The sequence below is a fragment of the Parasteatoda tepidariorum genome, chromosome 4 (genome assembly GCF_043381705.1).
Source record: "Parasteatoda tepidariorum isolate YZ-2023 chromosome 4, CAS_Ptep_4.0, whole genome shotgun sequence".
NCBI classification, from domain to species: Eukaryota; Metazoa; Arthropoda; class Arachnida; order Araneae; family Theridiidae; genus Parasteatoda; species Parasteatoda tepidariorum.
In genome coordinates, this window is record NC_092207.1 from 65,761,526 (window position 1) to 65,784,219 (window position 22,694).

Below are 22,694 nucleotides of genomic sequence, written 5' to 3' on the forward strand. Positions count from 1 at the left end.
TATATATAAGAGAGAGAGAAAAAGAGATTTCTTGAGGTTATCTGGCAATAAACTGGTAAATCAATTCTTTTTAGTACTTTTGTAATCTTTTGACGATTCTACTAAGAGCTGAAAAGATTAAGCGCTAACCTTATAGAATTGTACTGAATAAAATTACAACTTAGTAACAAAATAAACTTTAAAATCTAAAAAATAATGTATAGAAACAGATGTTTATAATGTACGTACGCAATAAAATATAATATTTTATTAAATAAAATAATTAAAAACTGTAATTTCATTCATAAGCATTTCTAAAATATACGTAGAATAAATCTGTGTTACACAATGTAAAGGTTCAGAGATTCATGTTAAATCAAGGAGTTTCTAACTGTTTGTGCTAGCAACAACTATTGACCATTTCACGACCAATCAGAAAACAGTTACTCTATTTTAATGGAGATTTGAAACGGAAACTAAAGAGACTGATAACGGAAATGATACGTTTTTGATATTATCGTATTTGGGCAGTCATAAAAATGAACTTTGCAATAAGATAACTATTTATTAAAATTTTTTTAACAAAATTATCCTTTTATTCAATTTTTTTCTTAATAGAAAGTAATCATTAATATATTTTTATTCAACAACCTAGACGTGTGAGTGGAAACCAGTCTTATTGGAAAAGTTCCATTTGCACCTCCTACCTTATTAGCTTCTCATAGAATTTGAAAACAGTTGCTAAAATGTTTTATCTTTATTAAAAAATGGTTATTTTTTCTCATATTTTTTCACCTTCAACAGGTTTAAAATTATAAAGACAAGAAAGGAAGAAATTTTTTTAAAGACGTTTTCAGTAAATTTGAAACAATTCATAACCAACGGAAGGATTCATTAACAGTCAACGACAAGAAATAAGCTAACTTTTTCTCGCCATTGACTGTTAATGAATCTACACTTTTTACTACACTTGTGTTTTTGATCTTATTACGGGTGGTTGTGCACTATTGAGGGCTGTCCTCTCAGTTGCATATTATTTTTGTGCATTCTAAATTTGAACTTTTTATTATTAAAATTTATTTTGGAAAAAATTGACTTTTGTATGATTAATCTAATAGTTGAATCTTTTTTTTTTGTCTGAAATTCAAAAGCCTATGTATAAAAATGAAATATCTAATTTATCAGCTGTTACTTTACAATATAATTTTAAATTCAAACATAGAATAACATATTCTGCAAATGTGAATTAATATCGTCTAAATAATAAATTCTCCATCCATGCATCAACGCTTGGATAATTATTATATAATGACTTTAAAATATATGTTTCAAATTTGCCTTATAAAATTCACTTATATCTCTCAATTTGGTACTTGTGTCCACACATGTGACCTATAACGTCAGAGAGTCAGCTGATCGCGTAGAATCAAGATAGATGGCGTTTTAAAGTCGAGCTAAGTTCCATATAAGTTAGATTTCTTATTAACGTCATGTTAACTAAATATAACACTGTATCGCACATCAAATTTGTTAAACTGTAATTCTTTCTCTTTTATATCTCTTGCTAAGTTTTTCCACATAAGTTAGAATGTTAAATAACGTGAAATTTATTATAAACATATTGTTAATGTAAACAACCAATCAGGATCGAGATACCCACACTTCGTTACTTACAGCTGTACCATTCGGTACTTACAACTCGAAAAAAGTGAAGTAAAAAAATACTTGGCTTATAAATATCAGCATAATAATATAAAAAATATCATAATATAACAAATATAATTATCAGCACATGAATATAAAGAAATTACGCTTTCATATGTTATTTTATACAACATGTAGATTAAAATTCATAATTATTACTTAATTGACATATGAATCAAAACAATTTTGCAATGATGTTTTTGTTTTAATACATAACTTTAAACATGAAACGATAACAAGCTTAGAAATGCATTTTGTCATATGACATGATTATTATTTACAATAACTAAATTGTTATAACCCCCCATAACAAAGAATTAAAATAAAGAGAAGAAGACGAATTTATGAAGTTTCTTAGATACTTTGATTATTAAGGATTATAAGCAAATTAATGCAACAACCAAATGTAATTGTTTAATTTATCATAAATTAGTCAAACAATTACAAAATTGTATCCTATTAACGTGTTTTGTTAAATAAGTTTGGTTATTATGGTCAGTTGATTAGTTTATATCTGGCAATAATATTAATAACACTTCAAGCTTGTACTAGATTTATTCCTTTAATTCGAATTTTAAACTACGACTATAAAGAATTTTAAGTGTATTATAAAAAAAATGAGAATTTTTCAAAATGATATTTCTTTAGATTTGCCCTCTGAGAAAACCAGTCTGCCCCATTTTAGCAGAATATTATAAAATGTACCATGTTCACGACTTTATGGGAGCACACAAAGCACAGTATATTTTATCGAAGCACTTTGGGCAATGAATTTCGGCTAAATCAATAATAAAATGTGATTTTATTACCATGCAGTTTGGTAGTAAATTTGGTAAAATTTAGTAATTTTATCATACCTTAGAGCATGGCATAAAAATAATTTATTTATTTAAATTTATTTTTAAATTTTGTATTTTTACCAAATGCGTAATAATAATAACTATAATTTTAAGGAATACCGAGGTATATTTTGGTTTCATTCACAGAATCATTGTTTTTTTTTATCAGAAATGTCGTAACGATACGGTACGGTAGTTTTACCAAACTTTTTTTCTGCGTGCATTGATGCGTAAATATAGTTTAAATTTAGTTTAGTCTAAGAGTATTTAGCGACAAAAAGAATGAAAATAGGGAATAAATTTGTATCCCTTCTTTAAAGTTTATCGTACATCGCGTTAGCAATTTTTGTTTTGCTCTCAATTTAATCTTAAAAATCTATCTTGTTCTAATAAAACACATTAATAGCATTACTTAACATTTAAATCTTTAGCAATGAATCGACCCAAAATTTTCGCAATAAATATTCCATATGCCTGAGGTATTTTACAAAAATTATTTGAAAATGGTTTCTCTAGATAAAATAAATGCACATTTTAATATAATATTCGAAACATTCATATTTTGCCTACTTAGGAAAGAGGGCAATGCGATTTTTGGTGATTATAAAACTTTTCTCAGCAAATTATTATCTGAATCGAGTACAACAATAGTACTTTTAAGTAATGCTAAACTAATTTAAATAAATTTTTTTAATGCATGCTTATATGTACAACACAGTTTATTCGCAGAAATGATGTACTGTGTGCAAATAAATGCAATTACCAAATTTTGGTCGAGTTATTGAGTTTGCACTCTCGAAAATTCCATATCAAATTTTGATATAAAGTAACGGCACTTTAGATGCCTCATCCCTAAAATCAATTTTAAGTAAAACATTATAACTGTAATTTTTACATTTATTTTTTATTAAATAGTGTGATTCAGTGATTTTATGGCAATTATTAGAATAAAAATGAAGGTCTTTTAGATCTTTTTTTCATAAATATGTTCTGGAAAAAATATTACGGTAAAAAGTACCGACATTCAGTGTATACTTTTGCAGCACTCTGAGTGCCAGTACTTTTTACCATGATTTTATCCCGACTTTTCTACAGAGTAGGATGATCTCTCTAATTCTCTTAATTGCTGAAGTGTTTAACCATAAATATACAATTTAATTTATGCGAAAAAAAATTTACAAATCTTAATTAAACACAAAAACGTATTTTACTAAATAAATGTAATTTTTTCTTGATAAACAAGGACTTTTGATTCTTAAAATATGGGAGGTGAAGGTGAAAACCTGGATAATATGGTTTCAACAGTTTTGTCAGAAAAGAAACTGCAGGTTTGGATTATTTATGTTAATTTAACTTTTTGCATATGCGTTCTCCCTAAAACAAATCGAGCGAACCATAAATGTTTTGCGCATTACTAAAAAAAAATCTCACATTTAAGGAAAATCCTATGTATATCATTACGATGAGATCCGTAAATGATTATAATCAATTAAGTTAATAAAGATTTTTTTCTTTATTAACTTAATTATTTTTAATTATAAGGTGTATACATTTATACATTTATTTAACTATGTAATTTTAGTTAGCAAAATCCGAAGTAAAAAATAGTTCATATATATTTGGAAAACGATTTATGCGTAAAAATTTGTATTTTTGAATTTTCATAATAATAATACAACTTTTAAGATTGTATAATTAACTTATTTTTTTACACTATGGCCAAAACAATTCTCAACAAATTTTTATTGCTATATTTTCATAAATATTGAATCACACTACATTGCAGAGAATAAAAATTAGATGAAGCAAAAATTAGATGACATAAAAATGTAAACCGAATAAAAATTACGAAAAGCGGAAAGACCTAGTATCGGTGTAAAACTGTTTTCACGGCAAATGCATTTTCTTCTCAGAGAAGTTTCTTCGTGCATTAGTACATACACAGCGTTCTCAAAACGGAGAATATTTTAAATGAATCAAATGAAGATTTATAATTTCATCCGACAGTTGGAAGAAACATTTGCAAATAACTCCAATCAATCATACATGTGTTTCGACTTTGGTCGCTGGTATTTATTGATTTTAACAACCGGATATGTTAGGGAAATTCAATATAATTGATGACAAACATTAACTTCCTTTTTGTATTATGTACTCACTAAATATTGAAAAGTAATTTAAAGGCGTGAAGTTGTCAAAAGAGTGTATTTGAAAAGTTAAAGATAAATGCTGTATTAATAAAGTTATGGTAAGGAATAACTTGATGATAATATTCTTTGCTACAGTATTTTTGCAGCATTTTAGCTAACATATACAGGAGTAGCTTAGAGGATGTTTGACAATTGAAATTAACATATCGGTTTTCAGGCTTGTTTTTATAACAAGGATACAAAAACTTGCTTATAACTAAATGCTAGAAGCATAATATGTAGTTGTTTTTCGTCAAGAAAATTGACGAACTTGATTTTGTTTTTAAAATGATGTGGACTTAAAGATGCTATGTCGTGTTTGTTGATTGTTACATTACCTCCATATAGAGATTTTTATTTATTTCTACTAAAACTTGGAGAGTATGAAAGCATGAATTAAATGTTGTTTTATACACTGAAGAGCCAAAAAAAACTGATACAGGCTTGAGTATGCAAATAAAGGGGTATGGAGCCAATCAAGGTACAGCGCTGCGATCGGCGACGCGTATATAAGACAACGAGTGTCTAGCACAGTTCTTAGAACGGTTACTGCTGCTACAATGCCAGGTTATACAGATTTAGGTGAGTTTGAACGTGGTGTTATAGTCGGCACACGGGAGATGGGACGTAGCATCTCCGAGATAGCAATGAAATTTGGATTTTCACGTACGACCATTTCATGGGTATACCGTGAGTATCGGAAATCCACCAAAATTCCCAGACATGAACATTATTGAACATATTTGGGATGCCTTGCAACCTGATTTTCAGAAAATATCCCTACACCCTCTTACTTTCACTGGTTTGTGGACAGCCCTGCAGGATTCATGGTGTCAATTATCTCCAGTACTACTTCGCACATTGATCGAATCCCTGCCACGTCGTGTTGCGGCACTTCTGCGTGCTCGCAGGGGCCCTACGCGATATTAGGCAGGTATACCAGTTTTTTTGGCTCTTCAGTGTATGATAGTTATGGTTATACGACACGACTGAGTGGAGATGATGAGTTAACTAGAATACAAATTCTGAAAATGGTATCTATGCCTTATCATTTATTGACAAATTGTTTATAAGGAATTATTAAACATAACTACTTAATATAATACATAAAAGAAAAACATAACGTTTACTTCTAATGTTGCTGCCGAGTGGTTAGCGTGCCTGACAGTGGGTCCGAATCCCTCCCAGGGCATGGATGTTTCTCTATGTGTTGTCCTCTGTTGTGTGAATGCAGACCATCCTATCAACTGACTTCTGTGGCGGTATGGCGTGGGTAATGTTGCTCGCCTCCGTGACTTTGGTTCACAGGTGCCATTATGATAATGTTACGATGGGTGCCGATAAATGAGCAACTTCCGGCATCTTCTGAGACGATGGACAAAAGTTCAGTGCCTGCAATTGTTTTAAAAAAAAGAAGAAAAAAAAACTTTTAATGTATTTTATATTACCTTGTTTTGATTGAGTACACATTTTTGCTTAATGTGATTAGAAGTTTTTGTTGCAAGAAATTTACATGCGGGCTATTAAACAAAAGAAATTTTAGAAACCATATTAGGAATTAGACTATATTTGCTTCCGTATTGAAAAAGTATAAAAAAAAATTTCTAAGAGACCTGTTCTTTTGTATAGCTATTTCTAAAATTAAGTTTTTCTTTGTACTTAATTATATGCAGGAGAGAGGAATTTAAGAGTTTCCACTGTAATGCTGAAAAAAACGGTGATTTTTTTTAAAGTGCGGGAAAATTGCAACTTTTAGTGCCCCAATGCTTTTAACGACTGTAAACCTATCTCTTTGTCAGATGATGATTTTATAATTTTCTTTCATAATTATGATGCTAAAATGGGCATTATATCTTTCCTAGCTTTTAAAATTTCTTTAATTTCTTAAATTTTTTTAAATCATTCTTAATCGAATTTTAATTAAATTAAACCAATTATTTAATTTTAATTACATTTTATATAAAGGTAATATAAATGTTTTATTTTTTTCTTAACAATCAATGTAACTGCTAACTTTTTATTTCAGTACAAATGTAAAACTCATTAATTCAATGTCGCGGCTAAATCGAAAGCAGAATCTATTTATAACTCTTTATTTCAAACATCAAAAATGTTTCAGTTACATGATAATACTAATTCTAACAGTCTTTTTGGCCATTAGCTTTCAACAAATTATTTTCAAATTTAATATTGAGTAAGGGAGATTGGCTTCATTTTTGGCTACGTTATTTTTTGATAAATTGCAAAATATGGATCTCTTCCCATGCTCCTAACTGTCCGTTGGGTATAATTCACTTACTTTAAGGACTGGGAGCCAGGACTCTTAGCCCTAGAGCTAATTAACGATTTTTCGAGAACAAGAACAATTCTCTAAAGATTAGAGAACAAGAATAATTCTCGTGATCCCTTTAAGAGACTTTCTTTATTTTTATAATTTTAAAATGTGGGCATGTTATACTGTAATAATGTAATTTAAGAGTTTCCACTGTAATGCTGAAAAAAACGGTGATTTTTTTTTTAAAGTGCTGGAAAATTGCAACTTTTAGTGCCCCAATCCTTTTAACGACTGTAAACTTATCTCTTTGTCAGATGCTGATTTTATAATTTTCTTTCATAATTATGATGCTAAAATGGGCAATATATCTTTCCTAGCTTTTAAAATTTCTTTAATTTCTTAAATTTTTTTTAATCATTCTTAATCGAATTTTAATTAAATTATATTTACATAATAAATCAATTTTCTTAAATGATATTATTTATTTTTCTGGGAAAAATATCCCTCCCTCATATCCAAATTAAAATGTATCTGAAGTGGCCAAAAATTATGCTTGAATTCTGCAAAGAAACTACATCTACCATACAGTAAAGAATTTGGACTCAACTGATATGAAAATAATTAAACTTATAATTTTTTGTAATCGTTAGGATATTTATTTAATAAAATGCTTGAATTTTTTCCCCAAAGAATGACGAGTGGTAAGAGAGGCAAAAGGGTATATTTTTTCTTAGGACCTAAAATAAATTGTAATTAGATTTAATGGTTTTAGCTTTTCTATATCATTCTTGCTTTCTCATTCTAGTAAATTTATTTTCGTGTATATTAAAATACATATTTATACGTTTTGTTTACAACTCTTCCAAACAATTATTTAAAAACAAATGTAATTTCTTTTCTCTTATTACATAAAAGCTTATGATAAATTAACTTACTATGATAAATGACTATGACTATGATAAACTTAACTATGATAAATTATAATAAATTAAATTAATATTATTTTTCGTTGTTCATTATAAAACGTTTCATTATGTTCATACATCACAATTGAATAAAAACAACTAGTGGGCTGCGCCCTCTGCTCGCTAACGCTAGACAACCCCCGAAAATTGCTACGCAATCTTATACGGTTTGCTTCACAAACCAAGCTCGCTTTGCTCGCTACTAACTTAGGTACATTGCTAACGCACAAAATTCTAAGAATTCAAAACAATCATTCAAATCCATATAACAACTTTTTTTTAAAAAAAAATTACATGTTTTTAGTAAATACTATATCATTAAAATAAATTTGAATTCAAATAAAGACTCATTGACTGAGACTCATTTTTCAATGAATAACTAATAAATTCAATGAATAAAAATAAATTCGTGATATAAATCAAAAATCGTCAAATAAATTCGTAATACATAAATTCGTGAAAAAAAGCGCTTTCGACAAAATACTAAAATAGAGCTCTATCGACAAAGGCTACTCACTTCTGCCTAGCTTAATAGTATGTGATTGCCGCAGCTGAACTGTTATTTCAGTTTCCGTTTTTAAAAGCGCTATATGTTGAGCCACCTCATCTAGATTTGGCCTGTGACATTTTTAGGGTCAATCATTGGTCGATTTTTTAGTGTTGCCATTCGGGGAGTTGTAATGAGGCTTTTTTTGTCACCGTGTAAGAGAAAAATATACATATAGATATTAACTGAAATAAAGAAAAATGTGACAGAAACACTGAATTCTGCTTGAACTGCAAATTCTCAGCATTTTTATCAAACGTAATATAGAACTCTGCTATAACTTGGGTAAGAGAACGCGTTTCTATAATGTTGCAAAGGAAAATCATAAGTTTTATTAATCTAGGTGTTATTCTCAATTTATTAAAAATAAAAAACTTAAGGATGGTGGCTGAGTGTTAGCGCATTGCGCTCTCTTGCCATAGGTCCTGGATTTGATCCTCGGCCTGGGCAAGGTTGACTCAGCCTTTCACCCCGTCAGTGGGTCGATGAATGAGTACCAAGCATGCTTGGAAACTAAACATTGGGGGTTCCGCGTTCGGCTGACCACCTAACCGGAACATCTGCTCCTGCACCCCAGAAGTCAAGGTCAAGAAAACTGAGACTGGCCCTCTATGGGCTCAGTGGCGCGACAGCTCATAGAGGGTCAGATAGTAGGCTTTGGCTCTCTATCGGCTGTCGGACCACTGAGCTTAGTTTAGAACTTAAGTATACTATGCACCATGCATGACAAGAAAAGTTTCAAGCTAAAACTTTTTTCATAATACTTACTATTTTTACTTTCAAAGACGTACACAATTCTCTATTTTAATATTTGATACTTTTTCGATTACAGGAAACATTCAACGTAATTTGTTTTCATCCACATTCTTACAGATCCCTAGTCTAAAGATTTTTAGGATTACCCTAAGGATTTTGAACTATTTTTCCTTTTGTTACAAATATTAGCAGCAAGTTTAACAAGAATAAACAATTCCAATATCTCATTAATAGTTAATCGTAAAACAGCAAATTAAGTTACGTTTAATTGCTGCTTGATTTAATTTTTACCAGTTCCGTCCCACAACAGTCACCAATGTCTCTTAATCATATACGGAGAAAAAAAATTCTGGTAAAATTTTTATATTAAAAAAATTTTTTTGCTAGGGATTTATCCAACAACAATCTGTGTATACGTACTGCTATATGGTATTCTTTGCCATTTAACCAGATGTTAATAAATAATTAAAAAAATACTTAATAATTAATTCATAATTTAAAAATATACTTTATAAGTCATTCGTAAATCTTCAATATGAGTTGTTTATACCAATATGTGCGTATTGGTAACAAATCGGCAAAGAAATCACCAATACTTTAGCCCAATAAGCGAAAAATATTTTACATAAATTTTGTAAGTTATTATTTAACTTCACCTGAAACGCAAAAATATATTTTTTCCTAGGTAAAACTCTTAAAATCATTATTTTTTTTTTTTTAACGGAGAATCATACATTTTAAATGATGCTAAAATCAAAATATTTCTTAAATCACAAAAATAATAGGATTCAATCACTCTTCAAACTCTATTCATCACAACTATTTCTGCCAATATATTAACAATATTAATTAGAAAAAACCGGAAGAATTAAAACAAGCTTTAAAAAATGCCGCCATCTTTTAACAATTTATCAACAAATCAAGAGTGTTGATAATCGAAATAATATCGATCATTTTTTTACATCAACAATTTTACAGCTATAGTATTTAAGTGTTTGTACAAACAAATATCTCGTCCACGCTTAGTAGACGACAATCATCAAGTTCTTGCAATCTTTTAATCTCCCTCTTCCTCTTCATCCCCGACGTCATTCACAGGCTGTGCGATCCCCCGACAATCTGACTGTCACCCTCCCTCCCCACTTAATTGCGCATGCGTGCTCTGAGTTCATTAGAACGCAGGTGATAGGTAGAACTTTTTTGTAGTTACGCGCTTGCGCAAATGAAGCATAAAAGTGTTGGTACACAGCGGTATTTACTTCTTTTAATACTCATTAGTATTGATACAGAAATTTAAATTAATACTTTATAGTATTCGATTTAAATAATTTAAGAGAACGAAGTTCAACTTTTTTTTTTAAGAAGAGATATTTTTCAAGAAGTGATTTAAGTTTGGAGTGAATAAAATATTTTATTCGGTTACAGTTAAGTACTAGAGACAAAAAGTAAGTTTATGTTTGAAATAAAAATGTAATAGAACTTTTTGGTTTCCTTTTATATGTTTCACATTTTAATTGCTTAATAATCTATTTTTATATATTTCAATTGATTTTTTTTAAATTTACATAAAACCAAAACTAATCTGTTTATTTTCCTATATTTTTTTTAATAGAAGTCCATTTAAGAATTTTTCTGTATCTTTTTAAACTTCTGATTCATATCCCTGCGTTGACGGAAAACTTGTTTTAACAAATGTATATTTTTTTTTAATTATGTTATTTAAACTATCAAGTTACCGCGTTAACTCTTTAGGTAAATTAATTACTTATTTATCATATTATTCTCAATGCTTCTTCCAACTACCAAATTCAAAATAATAAAAAAATCTAATCTGTTCAAATTAATAATTCTTGAGAGGTTTTTCTCTTAACGCCCAGAGTATTCCGATTAAAGGTGTAATTTATTAAAACTCATTTTTTATATTGCAATTTAGTTTTTATAAAAATATAATTTCATTTTAAATGGTATTTGTTTCATTTTTACAATCTGTCTCTCTTAACGTTTCAAAAATAAATCTATTCTTTATCTTTTAAAAAACAGAGAAGAAAAATCCTTTCTATCTTTTTTGAAAAGATAGAAAATAAATGTTTGCATTCGAGTAATGCAAAAATGATTTTGAAGAATTTTTTTTCTTTTTTACAGTAATTTGTTTTTAGTTATTCGAAAAGATTAAATCGCTTCATAGCTTTTTCAACAAGATTATCCTATTAATGCGGTATCATTATTTGATGAACATAGAATTTTGAATTATTAACTCATTTATTTGTTTGTTTTTTTTAATTTTAATTTCATGCATGAATAATTTCAAATTTAGCTAAAAAGTATGATATGTGACAAATAAGTGATTCGATATCGATTATAAGTGATTGAGCTTCGAAACATCACGAAGTGATTTAAAATACATTATCTTTTATTGTATGTCTCCTTATTTAGAGAATTTTTAAGAAACCAAGTTACATTATGATCTTTCATAGGCTCATACCATGACATAGATTGAGATATTTTCCAGAAAAGGAGCGACAAAGCTTCGAAAAATAAAAATTAAAACACTTAAAATGAAAGAGAAATTTTACACATCGTTTCGTGTAAACGGAAAAACATACATATTTTTTTCATCAATCCTGTTTTCCAAAAATGATTCTTCCTACGAAATTCATTGTATTATTTTATTAATTACCACTTAAATTGTTTTCCTTATATTAATTTATTTTCAATTCGAAAACGAAAAGTGAAAGTTTTATTTCGTTTTATGCAATACTCAATGTTTCACAAACAATGTTGATTTCAAATGATTTCCATAATGATTAATAATTTATTTTTAGTTCGAAAACGAAAAGTGAAAGTTTTATTTCGTTTTATGCAATACTCAATGTTTTATGAACAATGTTGATTCTTGGGTTATGAGGCCCCTTTTGCCATTAATTTTGGGTCACGTTTAAAAAAAATAGAGGACTTTCAGCCTCTTATTGCATCGGATGCTCTTGGGTATTCAAAAACGCCGCTTAAACAAGATTTTCAAAGCATTTCGACATTAATACGTCGATATGTAATGTGGTTGTAGACTAAACTTCACATAATTTTGGATCTATGGCTTAAATTAATTTCAGATTAATACATTGCATTTATTACGGTTGAGGTGGGGATCTAGGATGTACTAATTCACATTATTCAAAGCAATTAATTATTTTACAATAATAACGTTTCGAAATTAGTTTTTTTTAATAAGTTAAAATTTAAGACTCTTTATATGCTGGAGGAGAAAAAAAGAAAGACATCTTAAAAAAAAATCTGTAAAACTTTTCAGCAATTTTTATAAATAGTTAGATTTAACTATTTTTTCACTCAACAATAGTAACGTGTAATCGATTTAGGAAGTAGGATTATGCGTTTAAACGCAGCAACAGACTATGTTCGAAAATTTTTAACGGCGTTGTTGTATCACTTGAAAAATATGCTGATTGTTTTGCTTTGGTTGTTTCGCATTTTCAGAAACATCTTCGCTTCGCTAAGCCAAGTGCTCGCTCCGTTCACCGATCCCAAAGATCGCATATTTTATTGTTTTTTGTTTCCATATTTTATTTATAATATTAATATTTTATTGTTTCATGAAACTACAAACTTTTTTTTATTTAAAAATAAAAATTATACAATTAAAGAGTCAAAAGAGTTTCATTCTATTTACTCAGATATAGTTTTACATAATTAATTTTCGATGCTATTGAGATTGGGATAGGTTGTTATTTCAACTTAATCATATTTTTGAAATTATTTTTGAACATATTTTTGAAATTATTTTTTTACTTTTTGGTCATAAAATTTCGTTAAATATTTTTTGCCAACTAGATTTTTTTTGCAAAAATGTGGACAATAAATTCCTAATATTTATTTGGAATTTTTTAATAGTTAGTTTGCATTCTTCATTTTAATCACATATGTTGATTGAAAACAGCTTCTAAAAAAATTATTATTAAAGTAAGTCAATTTAAATTCAAAACAAAAAATAACTTTTCAACTTTGCAAGGATAGTAAAATGGTAACGAAATATCTTTATCATAAATTGCTTCAAAATTAAGGTACATCATGCAACTGTATTATATCATAATTAAGGAATGACTCATTTTGTTTAAATCATTTACATTTGTATAATAATCAAAAGCATATACATAATAATGAAAGAGAATAATGTTAAAGAAAGGTTATAAACTTTAAACAAGGAAAAAATTAATAGTTTGTTAGTAAATACCGAATTTTTTTTATTAGTTTCATTCTAACTACCGCGAAAGATATTAGTATATACTTTGTACACTAAATATCATATCACTTGATTTTTCTGTTAAAACAAAATTCACGAAACGATACTAGCAACTATTTTCTAATGGCAAAAGCAGGTACTTTCTTTTTTGCGCATTATTTAAAGCTCGCCAATCCTGATAAAAAATTTTAAGTAAGTAATATTGAATTAGTATTTACAATTTATATATTTATGTTTTAATTAATAAACAAGTTTGAAATGCATTAAATAAAAGCTTTCATACGTTAAAATATTCACATTATTTATCATAATCTTATCGCTTAAAAAAATTAGTAGAACTTAAATAATCTAATATTTTATTATAAAAAGTTAATATAAATTATTATTATTTATTTTTTAATTAAATTTAAGTCCAAAAATATGCATCGTGTGACCTAGAAAAAATTTTACAATTTATTTTTCGAAAAAAACTAAATTCAGTAATTATCACATTTAATTTAATTCCTTTTTGTATAAAGTTCTGTTTTCGCTTAAAATCAATTTCAAAACACTGATTCAATCAAAAGTTAATTTTAATTCAATAAGTAAATTGACAATTCAAAAAGTAAAGTCCGTATTTCAAAAAGTAAATTTGTGAAAATTACAATTTGTGAAAAAAAAAAATCGTTGAAATTCAAGGTTTTAAATGCCATAGAAAATTTCCGAAGTTTTTCTAAAATATGTGATTTAGGTTTCTAATATGAAATCTGACGTTAAATAATCAATAATTAAAATTGTTATTTTACTTTTGAACCTATTCTACAAATTTTTCTCTCTTTTTATTTCTTAAACTAAAAGTTCGTGATAAATGGTTTTAAATACTATTTATGAGGGATTATTAGAATTAGAAATGGCCCTAATATAGGCTGAAAATAAAAGAGTTAAGTAATAAGAGTTCAACTCATAATTAATCGTTTTTATAATAAACTCATAATTAATTATTTTAAATACTCTTTATCAGAGATCATTAGAATTAGAAATGGCACTAATGTGGGTTGAAAATAAAAGAATTAAGTGATAAGAATTTTAGAAGTTTTTACTATTCTAAATTTACAAATTTACTACAGTTATATAAACATAAGGAATTCTTCCGATTCGGAATCCTTTTATAAAACTTTAAAAAAATTGTTTCAATCAGATATTCTTTTAAAAAATCAGTTTTTTAAAAATTTCCCTTTTTACTTTGGTGCTAACTTTTGTGTTAATCTGTTTCAACAATTAATAATTTATCAAATTTTTACCTACACTGGTGGACAAAATTAAGAGATGGAAGACATTTTCCCAAATATCTCAAAAAACACTGAATATAAATAAATGAAATTTGGTATGGATATAGCTTATTCCATGATAATAAAGTATGCAAAACAAAAATGAAAGTGCCATTCACTGGAAAGACTTATTGCCAATAAATCCAATGTAGTCTGAACTTAAGGATAAAAGATGACAATAGAAGTGAGGCTTATACAGTGTGTGTTGCCTCTAGTATGGTGTATGATCTCCCCTGACAGACAGACAGCATGCACAACGAATATGCATGCTGTTAATAAGGGAGTTAAGGAGGACTTGTGGAAGACCCACCCATTCTTCCACCAGAGCAATTTTGAACTCCAGAATGGTTCCGGGGGCAGGTTGGCGCATCGCAATAGCTCTCTCAAGAGCATCCCAAGCATGTTCAATAGGATTCAGATCAGGGGATTCTGCTGGCCAGTCCATTCGTTGAATATCCTCGCTTTCCAGATACTCATCAACCATGAGAGCCCTATGTGGTTGCGCATTGTCGTCCATAAAAATGAACTCATGCGTCTTTTCAGTTCCACTGAAAAGACGCACATAGGGCTGTAGGACCTCCTGTCTGTACCTCTGGGCATTCACGGAACCATTGTCAAACACATGGAGCGGTGTGCGGGTATCTCGCATGTGCGAATGAATGTGCGAAAATACTTTCCATGTCTTAATTTTGTCCACCGGTGTACTTAAAAAATAGTACTCTCATGCGAGCATAAAGTTTAATAATGTTGACCAAAATCTATACTTAAAAAAGTTAATTCATGATTTACATAGAGTAAATTAGTTTCACTCGTCTAATTTTCTATACAGAATTTCCTGACTATCTAAAAAAATTATTATCAATTAACTTCTTATTCGGAATAACAATGCCGTGTATTTTCAATTTTAAAATCTGGCAACCAAAAGATAAACGCAAAAGCTTCTTATGAAAACTGGCAACACTTTCAGGAATAAAAAATATGTTTTAAAATCTACTTAATTCAGTCATTTTAATTTTTATTTAACTTCTTTAGATGAATTTTTCACATTTTAATGCTCATACAATATTTAAAAATAACTCGAAATATTATTAAAAGAAATTGAATGATTTATTATTATTATTAATAGTATTATTTTTCGTGTACAAAGACTCGTGTTATAAAGTAAATGTAAAGACATTCATGTTTAAAACATTGCATAAAATGATAAAACTTAAAGAAGGCTTAACAATTTTAAGAACGAACATTCTTGAGATCATTTAAAAATGTGTGCCTAAATTGGGTTTTTTAACACTTCAATTAGTTAAAACAATATAATTTATTACTTTTTTCAAATAAATAATTTTGCATTTTTTTAATAGAAATTTTGTCAGGTTACAGATAAAATAAGCATTTTTTTTGAGTAAAATATTTATGAAAGTTTTTTTGCCCAATTTTTCATTTATTTATTAAGTTGCATTAATCTAACCATTTAAATGAAAAAATTTTTAAAGTTTTTTTAAAAAAAATATCAGTCTATTTACTAATTTTACATATGTTTACTACAACTATAACGAAAAAGCAAATACAATCTGAATTATACTTTTTTTTATTATAATTCTACCTTTGAAATTATAAATGCGTTTTCCTTTTAAAATTAACAAAGCAATGGGATTTACACAAAATCTCTTAAAAACTTTAGAAAATGGAGTAAACTGTGAATTTATTAGAAAAGTGTCTAGGAGTAAATATTTTTCAGTAACACCGAGTATAAAAGAAAATAAATTATTTTTAAAACGTCTGACTTAAATGTGATTTCTAACTTTTCCCTAGAAAACGCAAAATAAATTTGCATCCGGTGTTTCCAGGCGTTGATTGCAAATTTACGCTGATATTTCGTGCAAATGAGTAACATCAAACGAGAATATCAAATTGTTACTTAAAATACATGCACAATGAGGGAAAATTCTTAGATTGTGTGTTTATTTATTGATGATGAATTGCAACTTATTGCAAAAAATATTCTACATTTCATGGATCATTATAACCTTAAAATAAAATTACTCTTAGAAATAAAGTGAGGTAAAAATAAATTTTTTTTATTATTTATCCTGCTAAAAAAACACGAAATTTTTGATTAATTTTATCCAGTTAACATTAACATTAAATATATCAAGTGAAAATTACCAATACAAATCCCGCGTGACGAATTTTTTTAGTCAAAAAAGTTCAAAAAACTCAAATTTCCTTGGAATGTTTTAACTTTTTGAAAACAACGAGAAAAGTACCCTGTCAAAAATGTTTTATTTATTGAAAGAGTTTAAATATAATAAAAACAAATCTTGATTTTATGTGGAATAATTAAATAATCCATAAACTTTCGAGATTATATTTTATTCTAGACATTATGAAAAAACTATTTTTGAGTTAAACTCAAAAATGTAAAACCTTCATTAACAACTAAATGCTTGATAAGTAATGCCATTAATCAAAATTAAAAGAAATACATAAAAATATCAGGTCGTATTTTTACTTTATTCATTTTTTAAAAACAGTTAGTTTGAAAAGTAATTCCAGTGAATTTATAAGGAATTCGTAAAGAAGTCCCTAAAATGGATCATATGAACTAATAGATTAATTTAGAAAATAAACTCATCGCAAAGTAAGGTATTTAAAATGTCACTCAAAAGTTACGGGGATATTTTTTGCCTTTAAATACTTTTGCAAATAAAAGAGTGTTAAGAAAAAATTTTAAGCGTACATCAAAAGAATTATATCTATGTCACTCTGGTTTCGGAAATAAATTACAAAAATGAGCATTTTAGCAGCAAAAAAAAGTAATGTTTAATTGTGAATTTAAAACTACGCATAAAAATATATATTTTTGCGATTTACGACGCGAACAAAAAAAAAATTCTAGTCGTAACGTTTATGTACATTCCTTCATAGTTAGCAATTCTAAAACATATTATTTTCACTATTTTTTAAACTATTGTAATGATCTCCTTTGAACTTCATATTCGGAATCCTTTTCAGAAAAGGAAGTTAAAAAAAGATGGGGGTGGGGGGGAGTGATGCATAGTGCGCAAAATAAAAAACGAACTACCCTTAATAACTTTTGATCTGATAGCCGGTTCTTCAGGTTCCAGGACTTAATGATACGAGGAGGTAACCTCAGATATGCTAATTAATTAATTATTAATTAATTAATGCAGCGATATTTTAAGTTTCGAAATCCGTCACAAAAACGCGCTTTCTCTGAATAAACATACCTGCTATATGATAGATTCGGATTTCTAATTAAGGGGGTAGCCGCAATCTAGGAAATATGGTCCCAATAGTTTGTCAGTATAGCCGTTCGAAGTTTGAACCCCTTAATGCTAATTTTACTTTTTGCGTATTTCGCCATATCTAGAGAATTGAAAAATTTTTGCTCACAATTATAAAATTCGTTTATCCAAATCTAATTTCTTGCAAAAAATAAATTTTAATAATGGTTTATTATTTTTTATTTATTTGAATTGAAAGTTATAAATTTTTTTAAATAATTTTAAAGTTTGTAATTTTACATGGCAGAATACAAACTTTGAGCAAAATCAGTTGAATAGCCCCTGAGAAATAGAATTTTACAAAAGTCGTGTATTTATCGATATCCTAAAATATTGTCTGCATTTATAAATTAGCGTATTTGAGATTATCCTCATGAGCCATTAAGATTGAGTCCTAAAACGTGAATATTCAATCATTAGATCAAATGGTAATTCAGAATGGTCCATTTCTTTATTTTGCGTGATGTACGTAAGGACATTAGAAATTTCTAAAAAATTGGAATTGTGATAATGTCATCAATATTTTTATCTCTAATTGAGACCTTAACCAACATATAAGTCATAATTCAAAGCGCTGAATCTTCGCATGAGAAAGAAATTTCCAGTACTTGATTTGCTTGTTTTAAAAAACTGCTTTATTGAATATGAATATATAAATTACATTTAATATTAACAGCTGATAGGAGGAGAAAATGTTTTAATAATTTTAATAATGAGAAAATAGCGATAGTTCATCTAGATTGACCACAACTTTGATTTTTTTTGGAGAAATAAAAGTGGTCATTCTTTTTTTTTATTCTTAAAAAATGTTTTGAATATAAATTTATAAATTGATTCCATTTAATTTTAACAGCTGGTGGGAAAGTAATATTTTAGGAATTTTAATTTTCTGAAAATAGTGATAGTTCATTTAGATTGACCACAATTTTGGATTTTTTCTTAAAAAATTGCGGCCACTAAATTTTTTTATTCTTAAAAAAAATTTTGAGTATGACTTCATAAATTGGTTTCATTGAACTTTAACTTCTGATGAGAGAGAAAATTTGTTAGGAATTTTAATTATGAGAAAATAATGATAGTTCATTTTCATCAAAACACAATACTTTGAATTTTATTTTTTTTTTTGAAAATCATGTGACGTAATTTCGACAGTAAAGCATGTTATTTCTCGTGATAAATTTTAAAGCACAACCTTCGCATAGTTTGTACTGATTTCGACATCTCTTGTTATAACGAATGCATTCTAATCTATTTGTGATCTCTAAACTGCATACGTTTTAAACTTCATTTTCAACAAGTCTTCTCAAAATGTATCGTTAAAAAGTCAGATATTTAAATTCAATTTCTCAAGAACTATTCGACCCAATTTTTTTTCAAATTCAATATTTTCCCATACAAAATTACATTCTACATACAAAATTACATTGTAACAATTTTCGTACCTTACAACTACATTTTTTTACTACTAGTTGAAAAATAAATAATAAATAATTGCTAAAATAATTATTTATTATTACATAAAATAACTTAAAAATATTTATTATTTAAAATAGTTATTACTTAAATAAGTAATAAATAATTTTTTCATGGAATTTTCTTTGAATAAACGAAGTTCTTGAGATATTGCGAAATCCGTAAAAAGTAAAATTAACATAAAAATAATAAGGGTTCCAAACTTCCGATTTGACTAAACTATTTGGACTGTACTGCCCAGATTGCGGCTACCTCTATTTTTCAGGAGTCATTAATGATAATCCGTCGAGAAAAAAGATATATTCATTAACTTAAGACTGATTTTATAACTTAAATGATTTCGTTGCTTAAATTATCGCCTGCACTAACTAATTCGCATATTTGAGGTCACCCCCTACAACCATTAAGATTGAGTTCTGGTACGTGAATAACCATCATTAGATCAAAGGCTATTTAAAATGCTTCAGGCTCTTTTGCTTCTCCATTTTTTAAAGCACAGTACATTTAAATAAGTTATAATAGGAACACGGAAGCTAATTTACTTATAAAATGCCTTTGAAATTGGGGTTATTTTACTACAGTATTTTGAAATTTCCAAAAACATGTCTTAATTAGTAAATCATGAAGTTTGTAATGCGTGTTTTATTTTCAGTTTCACCAAAAGTGCTACCTTTTTCTTAAAAAACTTTGTAAATATTTTTTGCAAATTGAATCCTAATCTTTGACAAACTGCCTGGGCTTTTACAAAATTATTTTGATATTTCTTATTCAATACATTTTTATTTTTATCCACCATCCATCTCAAGATTTAAAAAAAAAATTAATTAAAAGAAAGGAACCACCTTACCGAAAGTTTTGCTGTCCTTCTTTGACGTCACAGCAGAGCGTGAATTTTTCTTTTTTTTCTCCAGTCTTTCCTTTTTAATTCGATTCTTTAAGGAATTCAAAATTCTTTACTTCAGATAACAAATTAGTTTTTCAACGTAGTGCATCTAAAAGCATAACAACTACCACCACTTGCAAAAAAATTCTCTACCATCGAAAACAAATCATTATAATAAAAAAAATAAGTCAAAAGAATGGTGTAAAAAATTGAAATCAAAATAAGTGAATCTTCTATCGAAAATTTAAATAATCTCTGAAAATACTGCCACCCCATACTACCATTGTTAAAATGAAACTCGGTCAAGAATAAAGTCAATATATAAATATTTTATTTCTGATTGTAGTTTTTCTTCCAGTCCACAGAAATTAACAACTTAAATTTAATTAATAATGAAAGCAATACAACTTCTTAGAAGTAAGAGAGTTGTTAACAGCAAGATATTCGTATTATATTTTATTTCAATCTGCAAAGAAGTATAACATTTTGCATTTAAGGACCTTCAAAGAAGCATAAAAATGATACTACTATAAGCTTTTACATTACATTGGAATTAGTGTTTCATGTTAATTGGGATAAGATGATAATCTATTTATTTTAGTTTAGATTAGCATTTATTTTCATAGCATGGAAATTAATAATTTTAACAGATAAACCAACTAATACTAAAAACCTTTACCGCAGGAATATTTATAATTTTTTTCTGTCAATATAAAGCATGAAGCAGTTTTTGTCAAGACATTATATTCAAAGTATCATAAAAAGAATACAAGTGAAAAACAAAATAAAATGGATTTTGAGAGTGAAAAAAAAATTATTTCACTTTCTGATTTAAAGTGATATCGATTCCTTTCAATCCATTATCTCTTAAATTCATGTTTTGTAAGCACTATGCATTAGGTATCAATTTCCAACTTTATTACTTCGTATTTGTTTGAAATGCGTTTGAAACTGATATATTTTTTTTTAAATAAAATATTTTTTATTGTTGATAGTCTAAAAGCGGAATTATAATTCGTTATTTCTTATTTTTAATTTTCGTCAAAATGTGTTGCATTTTCGGAATAATGTATCAAATTCTATTTAAAGCATCCATCATAACTGTATTGCATAGCATTGTCACACAATTATCTACATGCAAATAAATGTGTCATCCAAGAATAATATTTGTTTTTTTTTTTATTTACAAGTAATTCAATGTTAGTTATTGCACGGTTTTGCAAGCTATAGTTAAATGTTTAATCAAAACGTACCCACATGTAACAAATTCAACTTATTAATAATATTATCGAACGTAAGAGCAAAGTACTCATAACAAACCCATATATATCCACATAGCCTATGTACTACATAGAAATTATTACAATGTACTAACTTTTCCATGGGACTTAATATATAATATTTAGCAATCATTTCCTAAGAATACGTGATTGCCAATGTTTTAATGAATAGACTATAAACTGTAGAAATAAATTTTTATGTGCTATTATAAAGCCGTTTATTTCGCAGAAAAATATTGTTATTTAAAAACGGACGCTTGTTTTTCAAACTTAAAAAAATTGTTACTTTAGCTAAAAAAAAAAAAAAAAAAAAAAAAAAAAAAAAAAAAAAAAAAAAAAAAAAAAAAAAAAAANAAAAAAAAAAAAAAAAAAAAAATGAAAAGAAAGAAAGAAAACTGTATAAATTAACAATTTCAGAATGTGGTCTGCACGAGCCGACCGTTTACTGTTATTTAAAAGTCTGTTAAAAGAAAAATACTGTTATTTAAAAGTCTAAAACGTTTTATTTCACAGAAAAATACTGTTATTTAAAAGTATAAAACCGTTTATTTCACACAAAAATACTGTTATTTAAAAACAAACACTTGTTTTTTAAACTTAAAAGAATTGTTACTTTAGCTTAAAAAAAAAGAAAAGAAAAGAGAAAAGAAGTAAAACTCTATAAAATAACTATGTCAGAATGTGATCGGCACGAGCCGAGAGCAGAATTAGCATGTCTAGTCAACCCCTGATATTCGAAGCCGGGTCACCTCATTAGAATGTTACCGATTTACTGTCTGGTTACGAAGAACTGTTAGCGTTTTGCTAAGTAGAAAACTATTAAACTCTCTTTAACTTAAAGATTTTGTTTATAGAGCTCATATTTATGTGTAAAAACGTTTGAAATAGTGTCCTTACCCCAGACAGATAATAATCAAGCAGAGTATCAATTTAACAATAA

General features: G+C 27.6%; 2 protein-coding genes across 4 annotated transcripts in view; one reads left to right on the forward strand and one right to left on the reverse strand.

Moving 5' to 3' along the window:
- LOC107453589 (alpha/beta hydrolase domain-containing protein 17C) overlaps positions 1–22,694 on the reverse strand; it is a 52,883-nt gene that overhangs the window by 3,387 nt on the left and 26,802 nt on the right. Inside the window, exon 2 of the transcript XR_001585355.4 lies at positions 5,842–6,103. The gene's annotated coding sequence lies outside the window, so the exon portion shown is untranslated. The remainder of the gene's footprint in view (positions 1–5,841; positions 6,104–22,694) is intronic.
- Positions 1–22,694, forward strand: part of LOC107453590 (uncharacterized) — an 85,734-nt gene that overhangs the window by 3,252 nt on the left and 59,788 nt on the right. For 2 of the 3 annotated variants that reach the window (XM_071179987.1, XM_016070465.3), the window contains exon 1: positions 10,468–10,699. The exons of the other annotated variant lie outside the window; for it this stretch is intronic. The gene's annotated coding sequence lies outside the window, so the exon portion shown is untranslated. Of the gene's footprint in view, positions 1–10,467; positions 10,700–22,694 lie in introns of those variants that run through there. 3 annotated transcript variants of the gene reach the window in all.